The sequence below is a fragment of the Pteropus vampyrus genome, unplaced genomic scaffold (assembly GCF_000151845.1).
Source record: "Pteropus vampyrus isolate Shadow unplaced genomic scaffold, Pvam_2.0 Scaffold89, whole genome shotgun sequence".
Lineage (NCBI taxonomy): Eukaryota > Metazoa > Chordata > Mammalia > Chiroptera > Pteropodidae > Pteropus > Pteropus vampyrus.
In genome coordinates, this window is record NW_011888870.1 from 5,013,185 (window position 1) to 5,025,146 (window position 11,962).

Below are 11,962 nucleotides of genomic sequence, written 5' to 3' on the forward strand. Positions count from 1 at the left end.
GATCAGTTATTTGTCACTTTATGTACCCAGGAGACTGGTGCAGGGGGTGAGTAAAGCTGAAGTCTCTGAGTCTGCACAGCACTTGGCAGTTCCATTCACCATTTGCTGTGCTCCCACCCCCAGCCCCAAGCTACTCACCACTGCTGTCACCCCCCCCTAATGCCACCCCCAAAAAATGAGACCAGGAAAGCACTCCTATAGAGCCCGTTTGTCTCCAGGAAAGCCAAGCCCCTGCTCAGAGCCTCACTTCTGGAGAGACGGTGGTGTCCTCTTCCCCGACCTCCTCTCACCACAGAAAAGCTGACTCGTGGGGTCTGAAAGACAAATAAGAGCCTATGCTCCTTAAGAAACATCCTATGCATTTACCGCCATGCCTACACCTGTTCTTCTCCCTGGCTCTCCCTCCCTCCCTCCCACCCCAAGGCTGCAGGGTCTCATGCCACCCTTATTTCCAGGCTCACACAAGTTTTTGTAATGACTCAGAGGTGGGAAAGGTGAGCCAGAGCTGGAGCCAGAAGACTAAGGAAACTCAATAAACTGGGGAAGCATTGTGGATTTCACATGGGTCTGGGTGTGCCAGGGGTGCTGCATGCAGATGACCCTCACAGCTATGGCCTTGATCTCCTGGCTGGGCAGGAAACGCTTATTCCAGCCCCCAGGCCCCATGATCTCACTACAGAAGAGTGCTGGTGGATGACCCTAGAAGCCTCTGCCCACTCAGAGGATTCCATTGGAGCCAGGGTGTAGCAGCCTTGGTATCAGAGGTGACCCCGGGGTGACCAGTGAGCTCATCCTTGGACAGTGAACACAGCATCCTTTCTCTGCCTTGCAGACACAGGCTGTGCCTCCTCTACGCTCCCACAATGCTCAGTTCAGGCCTCTTTTAGAGCTTCTCTCATCACATGTCCATTATCCATTTACTGTCTATCTCTCCAGCTATTAATCAACGTTAATGTTTACGGAGTGCTTTCTAAATAAATACCTAGCACTACGTTCTTTCCATGGAAGAGCTGGTTTATCCACACAGAAACTTCATAAGATATGTCTGAGCATCATCTGCATCTTACAGTCGAGCCGCCCAAGCAGAGCAGAGCAGAGCAGGTTAGAAACTGTCCAGAGCTGTCACAGGTGGTCAGTGGTGGAGCAGGGCTGACCAGCACTAGGGTGTGGCAAGGAACCGCTGTGCTACGCTACAACCCACGCCAGTGTACAAAGGCCCAGCCCAATTCATTCCTGTGTCCCAGCAGCTGCCCCAGCACCTGGCACATAGTGGGTGCTCAGCAAATGTTAAACAAAAGGGAGCAATGAACTTAATGAATAGATGGGTGAAAAAATGGATGGGCTTCACCTACTCTGTGGAGCACTATTCCAGAGAATGTGACCATGGGCCCAAATAAAAACAGGAATAAGAAATGAAGCAAAAGATAACAATGCTTAGAGTTTGATAATGGCTCTATTTACTGACACAGGCCAGGCACACTTGATGAATGTCACCTCCGTTAATCCTCACAACTACCCTGTATGGCAGGTACCATGATTCCTGGGAACCTGAAGCTCATAGTCATTCATTTGTCCAGGGTCACTTCCCAGGAGAGTGGCAGAACCACAGCCAGCCCCAACCCACTAAAGAATCAGCCCCTTGACTCTTAGAGCTTCAAAACTCGGTGCCAATGTCACCTCTTCTGTGAGTTCCACTGGCGGTGTAGACAGCACCTGTTCTCTGTTCCCACAGAACCTTCCATCGACCCCTACTGGAGAAGTCTGCAGGCTTTCTAAGATCTTCCTATGGACCTTTATACCACAGTGACAAGCCTCTGTCTCACCATCGTGTATCCCCCCCCGACACAGAGCCCTGAGCCCAGCATGGGGAAGGCACTCACCAAACACGGGCAGGAGGAAGAAGCAGGCTGCTTGGTCAGCTGAACAATAAGACTTTCCACGAATGCGGAGGGCTCCTGCTATGAACTGAACTGTGCCCCGCCACCCACCACCACCCGCCTCAAGTATATACATTGAATCCTAAACCCCCAGTGTGAAGGTATTTGGAGGTGGGGGCTTTGGAGGTAATTAGGTGTAGGTGAAGTCATGAAGTCATGGGGGCCTTGTGATGGGAGTAGTGCCCTTAAAAGAAGAGACCAGAAGGATCACTTCCTCTCTGCCTCTCCACCCACATGCGCAGAAGGAAGGCTATGTAAGGACGCAACGAGAAGGTGGCAACCCCAGGGGAGAGCTCTCACCAGACACCGACACTGCTGGAACCGTGATCTTGGACTTCCAGTCTGCACAACAGTGAGGAATACATTCCTGTCATTGGAGCCACTGGTCTAGGGTATTTGTTAAGGCAGTCCAAGCCGACGAAGACAGGCCCATGCCAGTCCCGCCAGCCACTGCCGTCGCTCAGCCATCACTTCTGAATCCTAGCACCACTCCGCCCTAGAATCACCAGTCCTCCATAACTGGCTTCCCCATTCTTCTCCAAGCTGCAGCTTGGCTGGGACAAGAGTCAGGTGATACACACCAGCTAGTGCTAAAAATTACCCACAGCATGTATACAACGAGCCATCACAACAGCACCAAGGCAGAAGGGTAAAAATACCTTGCGCTCCCATTTTTATTCCTCCCTCACTCTGGGCTTTATGATAAGGGCAAAAAATAAAAAATATCCTGGAAGCTTCACTGACCCACCAGATCGGTGTTGGCAGGCTCCATCTTTTCCATCTCTCTATAAATGAACTCATGTGAGGACCAGCTGGGACTCCTTTCCAAGCACCTGCTTTTTCTAAATCAAAGGCACTGAGACTCCTAGGCGTTCTGGCCCTGAGAAGCACATCCTGTCTCTATGACCAAGGGGCAAACATAGGCTCATACTCAAGCTTCCAATCTGAGCAATATACCTGAAGAAAGAGGCTTTCAGGCTCTCCCTTTCCAAGTCTTCTCAGGCTTTCTGGACTCATCGCAACCTTCCCAGCTCCAATGTCACCTCGATTTAAATGGTCCATTGTGGAGAGTGGGAGGGATGCAGCAGAATCAGGGTAACTGTCCCTACCACTGGGACATTTAGGACCTTCCTCTGAGCTCTATAAAGGCCTCCGCAAAGCATGCTTCTATGTCCTGGGTAGGCAGTGTCCCCAAAACACTGGTTGAAAGCCAGTGACCCCCAGATTAGCTGTGATGCCAGGGAGGATCTTAATTACTATAAAAGATCCTGGGCCAGGACTAAGCAAGACTCGGGAGCAGGAAACGGAAGACTTCGGGGGCTGCCTGCACCCACCCCAAGAGCAACTCCAGACTTTGCTTCAGGGCCCAAAGCCAGGTCCTTCCATCCCAGCGTCCTCCAGGTACCTAAACCAGGTGCCATTTCAAAATACTTCTCTTCTGCCTGGGTGTCTATTCTCCAAAGACCTTAGTAACATGGAAATGAGTTTTCATCTGTGCCATCTGTCTGGCAGGCCCCACCCTCGTTTACGGCAGCAAATAAGGCAGGATGCAGTAACCAGATTGGTGACTACAGAAGTCATTGCTTGAGGGTTTGACTCTAGTTCCATGGATGGGCTGGCCCCTGCCTGGAATGAGAAGGTTAAGAGCTGAAATACTTTTCAAAACAGTAGTTAACCCACTGAGCCCTTACAAGATGCAGCCATTCTTTAGATGTGCTTGGACCCCTCACAACTCTATAAGGTAATTACACCCCTATCCCCTTTTTCACAGGAAAGGAAATCAAAGTCAGCAAGGCCTGAGTTCACAGAGCTGGTAAGTGGGGGAGTCCAGGCTGCAGGGCTCCAGGCCTGGTCTCATATTCATTCACTTGGCAAATATTTATTAGGCACCAGATAGAACCAGCATAAGGATTTTTTTCTCCAAGTAAACAAAAATGGACTTTCCAGAAAGCACTTGCTGGAAAGCCTTTGCCCAGCTCCTGCTGGCTCTCAGGAGCGCTTTCTGGAAAGTCCTTTTTTTTTTTTTTTCCATAGCTCAAGAGATAAAGGAGAACCAGAAGGTTTGCGATCGCAGTGTTTCCACTACCTGGCTTTGCTCAGTTTCCCCCACTCTGTCCCACTCCCCTCCCCTTGCCCTGCTGTACTACGCTGGGGCTGGAAAGGAAACAGACAAATCTCTGTCTTCACGGAGCGTGCCTTCTCATGGGGCAACGGACTGTAAATAACAGAAATCAGTAAAATAGATATGTGAAATACAAGGAGGAAAAGCAAAGGAGGGAAAGAAGGTAAGTGTGAGGAGAGGTACACACACAACTGCCCACTGGGAGACAAGGGCAGGCCTCACTGAGAAAGTAATTTTAACTGAACACCAGGAAGAGGGGAGAGAATAAACCATGCAGCTAGATGGCAACAGAGCACTGCGAGCGAGGGCAGAGTCAGTGCAAAGGCCCTGGGGCGGGAGCTTTGCTGGTATGTTGGGGAACAGAGCGGCCAGTATAGCTGGACCGAATGAGCCAAGGGAGCAAGCAGAAGTGACAAGGGCCAATCCAGGGGCCTTGAGGGGCATAGTAAGGACTCTGGCTTGGACTCTGATCAATCCCCTCATGATGGATGAAGAAACTAGGCTCAGAGAGAGCTGATAATTAGTTAAATGCCACACAGTTTCATCCAAGGTACTGAAACAAAACCAACCATGATGCATCATTATCTCAAGCAGAGACCCCAGGCATTTTCCTCTACAACCTGGCCCCCTAATCCACCTCTGACTTAAAATAGCTACAGTATGAACTGACACAAAAAAAGGCAAGCTGGGTGGTCTCTGGTGGGAAAGCTGGGATCCAGGGCTCTCTGGTCAGCCCTACATGGCAGTCAGGGCTGGGGAGGAGGACTGAGATGGGTGAAGGTGCTTGGACCCTCTGGAGACAGAGAGCTTTCTGGGGCTCCTTCAGATCTCAGGCTATAAAAAGAAATCGCCTCTCCAGAAACTGGGTTTGTTTTCTTGGAGAAAGTCCCCACGCTGGCTCTTGAGCATCTCCCCACGTGTGCGCTACAAACAAAGAACTCTTATTTCCCATTTGAAAGCAGGGAAACACGGCCCGCGGTGTGCAGCGTGTGTCACACCCACGCACGAGCGTGCCTTTCTCCCTAGAGAGAAAGGGGTCTGAGGCAGAGATTTCACAGTGAACTTTGCCAGTTTCCCCTTGCGCTGTCCCTCCCACTCTCTATCCCCCATGGTGCCTGCCCAGCCTCCCGCTCTATCTGGGGCTGGCATTTTGGAAGGTGCGCGTTAAGGCTCTGCCTTTGCCCAGCTCTTGCTGGCTCTCAGGAGTGCTTCAGAACTCTCACAATGCTCCCCTGCATTTTTGCCTGCCTCCTCATAACGCAAAATCTCACAAGAGCTCTCTGCAGAACCCAGAAGTCTACAGCAATAAAGCTGCACCAGGAACCCATGGGCCAAGGCCTCAGAGCAAACAGCAATAGTAGCTGACATGCTCACAGTTCAGCACATTCTGTGTGCCAGGCATGGTGCAGGCGCCCCACATGCATCAAATCAACTAGTGTAGCCCTTCCAGCAACCTGTGAGGTCGGTTTTATGATGAACCCCATTTTACAGATAAGCAAACTGAAGCACAGAAAGGCTGAGTAACTTACCAAGGCTATAGTCACCCATCATTAAGTGCCAGAGCTGGGATCTGGAACCATCAGTCTGACTCCAGAGTCCACAATCTAAACAGCCCCTCTGGGGTAGGTTGGTAGCCCATCTCCGTCAGGGCATGCCCAGAGATGAGCCTCACTGGGCTGAGAAAAGCAGCATTTAAGGCAGGACCAGTAAACCATTAAGTCCTAATAAGAAGCACCACCTCTACACCACGTCATCTACCACCCCATATAATTATTCTCTGCCTCTGGGAATGCTGTATTTTATATTACCTACACATACCTCATAACTCTGGCATGGCTAATTCATGTGCCTGTCTCTTCCAGGACTAGACTGTGAGCTCCTGGAGGTCCCTGTTCTAATCTATTTGTATACCACTGAGAGGCACTGTACGTGCTCACAGTAACAATCAGTAAATGTGTACTGAGTGAATTAATGGGTGATTGTGTGAGTGAGTGAATGAATGAATGAATGAATGAAGCCGGCCAAATCCAGACATTTTAGGAGTCTCCTCTAGAACTTTAAGACAGAACATTATGACACTCGGGCCAACATTTCCTATCTGCTTCCCACGCAGCCCCACAGCAGGACTGAAATAGATACATATGCTCCCTCTTTTCCCTTTATTGCATTTAATTCCATGTTTCAGTGTAATTAAAAAAACACAATAGCTTAAAGTGTTGGATCCTGATGCACTGTGCTATTCATGAATATTTATCACTCTGGGCTATATAAAATTGAATAATTATTAGCAATTAAAAGAAGGTCAACAGAAGGCTTTCTGGAACTCTTCACCGAGAGAAAAGGGGACAAATGGGCCGCTGCAATCAAGAGCCCTGGGCAAGGACTCTTCACGAAAGGAAAGAAGTTCTTGGCTGACAAGGCAAAAACCCATGCTTAGGGGGCCATCCAAGGTCCTGAAGAAACTTCCAGAAGGGTTTAAAGCAGGTCCGTTCTACCTACAAATCACTTATTTAGATAAGGAAAAGTGGACTTCATGTAAAAAAGATTCAACTGACAGCACAGAGTTCCAGGAAATGATTTGATAAGGAAAATATGAACCTGGGCCAAATCACCTGCCTGAGTACATCTCCTTCTCTACTAAGCACCTGGAAGGTATTCCCAGACAAAGAAAACACCAGGCAATGCTCCTAATCCAAAGTAAATGTTCAAGGTGGATAAGGTTCTCAACAACCCCCATCGGTCCAAATGGGCCATTCCAACAACATTTATTTCCCTCTCCACCAGAAAACCCAGTTCTTACTTAATTTTTACTTTAGAAGGAAATTTGAAAATAGATTCCAAAATCCTCCATACTTGACAGTTGAAAAGATCCCCAAGACTCTGCTAACCACTTCTCCCCCAGGCAAAATTCCCCCTTATGGTGCCAAAAAATAAATAAATCAGCCTCCTTGCAATCTCATCTCGATCTAACTTTTATCCCCTAAGGCTATAAAGAACTCTTCTTATCATTCTTCTGCATAGATTCCCTTCAAATAAGAGAAGACCTCTAATCCTCCAGATCTTCTCCAGGCTAAACGTACCAAATATTTTCAACAGTTTACAAGAGGCCTCCAGGATCCTTCCCTGTCCTGGTTGCTCGTGGCCAATGACACTCTCATTTGCCTTGCTCCCCACCTGAAAGCAACATTGCAGACATGCCCAGGTAGGGAGAGCAGAGCAGGACCTTGCAGGTGGACACGATGCTGTTGTTTTAGATAGTGTTCACTTTGGGGGCTATCACAGCTCACTGCTAGGTCATTTTGAGCACATCATTCATCTATCAACAATATGTTTTGAGCACATGCTATGAACCAGGGACTGCAGGAACAGACATGGTCCTTGCCCTCAGGAGGCTAACAGCTCGAGCAGCAAGTCCTGAGCACATTCCGCTAGAATAAACCTAGCAGAAGTGTCGAAGACATAAGTAAAACATTTCAAAACAAGTGATCACACTGAGTCCCCCTCACTCCCCAGTAGTGGACACTCTCTTTCATCCTAAATAGCACCCTTACACCTAAATTCTGACTCTGAGGACCTGGTTACCAGGCCAGGTGGTTACATTCTTCACCTCTTTTTCAGCAACAATAATCACATTTGTAATATTGATTAAGTACTTAGTAAGCACCAGATGTATCCAAGCATTTTACAACAATGACTCATTTAATAGCTGCCTTCACAGCTCTCAACCCTGCCCCTGGAAGCCTCTCATGTGGACTAGGTCAAGTCCACCCAGTGAGTCAATGGCAAATAATGAGAGTCACCTCGCTGTGACAGGGCTCGCTATTATTAAAGCCTCATGGCATTGTCACACATCACCATCCTGAATTCAACTACTTGAGGGCAGAATGCAGGAAGATGTAAAATGTTCCTTGTTCATCCATAAAGTGCTCTCAAGGGTCTACGTCCAGTTAAGAAATTTAATTTCAGCATCCTCACATTTTTCCGTTTGTGCACATGCGTGTCCACCACTGACATCAATTCTACCCTGCTAGAATGTTCCCAGGGAGTGAGAGCACCTACTGCTTTAAACAAATATCTGGTCATGTGCCAACCCTCTTATTTTAAAATATTGATGAGAGAGAAAAAAATTATAAAATCTCAGAGATGGAAGCAATTCCAATGATCTTCTTTGCTAAGTGCACGTGCACACACACACACGCAGACACATGCAGACACACACACACACGCACGCACACATACACACACACACGCACGCACACATACACACACACACACACACACACACACACACAATGCTGTCTCCAGGAATGGGGAATGCATGGTGCTGAATCATCCACGCTGTCACCAGAAGGTCATACTCTGAGACAACTGGCCACTGCTAGGACACTGGCTATAGCCCTGAGGTGCGACAAAATTTATTGCCTGTACAGAATAACAGGGTGATGGTGAATAATGGCTTCATTCCCAGCACACTTCACCCCCTGTACCAACCCCTCAGATGTCCAAATCTAGGGACCAGTGGGTGTTTTGTATTTCAGTAATGAAAATGCTGGCTCGGGAGCCCTCAAGCAGGCAACATCTCAGCCCAAACCTCAGCCTCTTCCTCGACAAACTTTTCCACCACATAAACGCACTAGAGACAGGCTGTGTGACAGGTTGGCTAGTGTTAGGGGAGCATCTTGAATGTATTAAAACACCGCAAAGCCCATTTGCATTCATCTTTCAAAGAGTTAAAAAAAAAAAAAAACCTTCTTTATTCTGTTCCTTCTAGGGTGCTTTTTTGTGGTTGTTTTCTATTGTTTTCACCTTAAGTGGAACCATCCTAATTCAGTCAGGACTAGAAAACCAAACAATAGCCTTAGGATAGGCTTTGCAAAAGAGAAAGCAAAACCGACAGGAGAACTGGGCCAGCTGCAGGGAGCTCAGGCTGCACAGCATCAGCCCGGCTTGCAAACACTCCAGCTTGGGGATCTCGACAGAGGCCTCAGCCATAGAAAATAAGCTTGGCTCGTAGCCACAAAAGGCTGGGCTCCTCTGAGGTGAGGAGGCGTGGTCAAAGCCTTCACTCCAGCCTGAAACTTGCTCAGTCCTCTTACTCAGTGCGGACCAGTAACCGTGGGATGGCCATTATTTGCATAGAGTTGACACCAAGACACAAAGGAAGTACCAACTATGTCCATTAATTCATGCTCCAGACACCATGATCTAAGTGACCCCGGATAACTGGCATCATGTAATGGGCATCTCAAAAAGCTGAATTAAAATCAGAGGCAATCCAGAGCACAGGAGCCTCATACAATCTGGATGGAAGGGGAAGGAGGCCCACACCATCATTCTCCACTGGAGAGAGAGTGAGATTGAACTGGAAACCGAGATTAAGACCAAGGCTAAACTAGAGATTGAGAAAGAGACAGTAAGAAAGAAACAGGATGGAGACACACAGCAAAGACATGATGCCTTAGGCCCGAAGGAGGACTTTGCAGTAACTGTTTTCTTTCTTATAGGTCTTTTTGTTTACTCTCCCTCTGGGTGTAATAGAAAGAATAAGACTCTGGTTCTGGAAGAAGTGTGTTCTTACCCAGCCTCCAGCCCTTGCTAGCCATGTGACCTATTGATCACAACTTACCTGGGCTCTCACAGTGTCTAGAACATAGAGGGCATCCAAGAAAATTTTCTTTACTCTCTTTTTTAGCATACTTCTTCATCTCCTCCTCTCTCTTCCTCTCTGATTCTTGTGTTATCATTATTATTCCCTTTTATATATTAGCTTTTACATCTTCTATACAGAGATAATCATCAAATGTGAGACCTGAATAAGAGACATTTATCCCTTACCAGATAAAAGGTATCTATAACCACCTACAGCAAACATGGGTGACTCATCATGAAATATTGAATACATTTCCCCTGAACTCAGGAACAAGAGAAAGATGTCTACCATCATCACGTCTATTCAACACTGTGGAGAGGTCACAACCTGTGCAATAAGGCAAGAAAATGAAATAAAAGGTATAAAGAAGAGAAAGAAAACACCCTTTTATTATTCACAGATGATATGGTGGTATGCAAAGATAATCCAAAAGAATCTAAAGATAATACTATCAATACTTAAAAAATATGTTTTTAGTTCCTACTTAAAATAGAATCAAAAAATATCAAATTTCTGGGCATAAATCCATCAAAGAATTTCCAAAACTTTTCCATTTAAAACTGTGAAACACTGCTGAAAGATATTAAGGAAAAACAAACAATATCAATTTTCCCAAAAATTGACCAACTAATATAATGTAATACTAGCTAAAAATTCTAGCAGGCTTTTTTATGGAAATTGGCAAGTTGATTTTAAAATGTATATGAGAATGCAAAGGGTCAAGAGCCAAGACAATCATGAGGAAAACACAAGAAGCTGACAAATTTAAATTACCAAATAATAAGATGGATTATAAAGGTATAGCATTAAGACAGTGTAGCACTGATATTAGGATATAGAAAAAAGGCCAATGGAACCAAATAGGGAATTCACAAACCGACATACATACATAAAGAAACCTAATTTGCAAGAAAGACACACTTTCAGTAAATGATGCTGGGTCATTTGGCATTCTATATGAAAAAAAGAAGTGATTTTGACCCTTTTTTGCTTCAGACACTCAGCATATAAAAAAAGAGATTCAAGATGGATCACAGGCCAAAATGTGAAAGTTAAAACCAAAAAACTTCTAGAAAAAAAAAAAAACATAGGAGAATATGTTTCCAATACAGAAACAGGCAAATATCTTACAACTTTAACAGAAAAAAAATTGACAAATTGCCCTTCACTAAAATTAAGAGCATCCCTTTGTAAAAACACACCATTAGTAGAAAAACAAAGCAAGCTACAGAGTGGAAGAAGTTACCTACGATAAATATATCTGACAAAAAAATTACATCCAGAATATAAAGAACTATAAATCCACATTTTAAAATAGACAATTTAATATTAAATGGGCAAAATATTGGGATAAGTGTTTCACTACAGAGGATATCCAAATCACCATTAAGCATATGAAAAATGGTCAACATCCATTAGTCATCAAATTAAAAATCATATGGGACACACCATTACACACCTATAAGAATGGCTAAAATAAAAAATAAAAACCATAAAAAATACCAGGCCTTACCAAGGAAATAGCATACCTGAAAATGCATACATTTCTGGAGAGAGTGTAATCAGTATAACCACTTTGGAAAATTGTTTGGTAGAAGCTACTGTAGTTTATTCTGTGATCCAGTTATTACATACTTGAAGAGAAACAAACACATATATCTACAAAAAAAAAAATGCGCAAGAAGTTCATATGGTGAAAAAATAGAAACCACCCAGGTGTCCTCAATTACAGGAAAAAATAAATAATCTGGGTATATTCCTTCACTGTAATACAACACAGAAATAAAAAGGAAGAAACTAAAGCTATCTATGTCAATAGGGACAGATCTCACAGACATAAGGTGAAAAAAGCCTGACATGAAACAGAATGTACTATATATGTTAGTTATCTACTGCTGTATAATAATTACGCCAAACCTCAGTGGCTTAAAACAATTGCTCTTTACTACCTCAATGATTTCTGTGGGTCAGGAATCTAGGTGTAGCTTAGCTGAGTCCTCCAGCTCTGGGTTGCTCACCAGGCTTCAATCAAGGTGTCAGTCAGACTACAGTGGTCTTAAGGCTCAGCCAAGGGAAGATTTGCTTCCAGGTTCACATATAAGGCTGTTGAGCTGAGGGCCTCATTGCTTCACCAGCAGGTAGCTTACAACATGGCAGCTGGCTTCATCAGAGCAAGCCGAGAGGAGCCAGAGAGAATGCAAGCAAAGTGAAAGTCACAGTCTTTTATAACCTAATCTTGGAGGTGATATCCTA

General features: G+C 45.5%; 1 protein-coding gene across 1 annotated transcript in view; it reads right to left on the minus strand.

Annotated features, from left to right (window-relative positions):
• SORCS3 (sortilin related VPS10 domain containing receptor 3) overlaps positions 1 to 11,962 on the minus strand; it is a 540,518-nt gene that overhangs the window by 500,579 nt on the left and 27,977 nt on the right. The window lies entirely within an intron of this gene.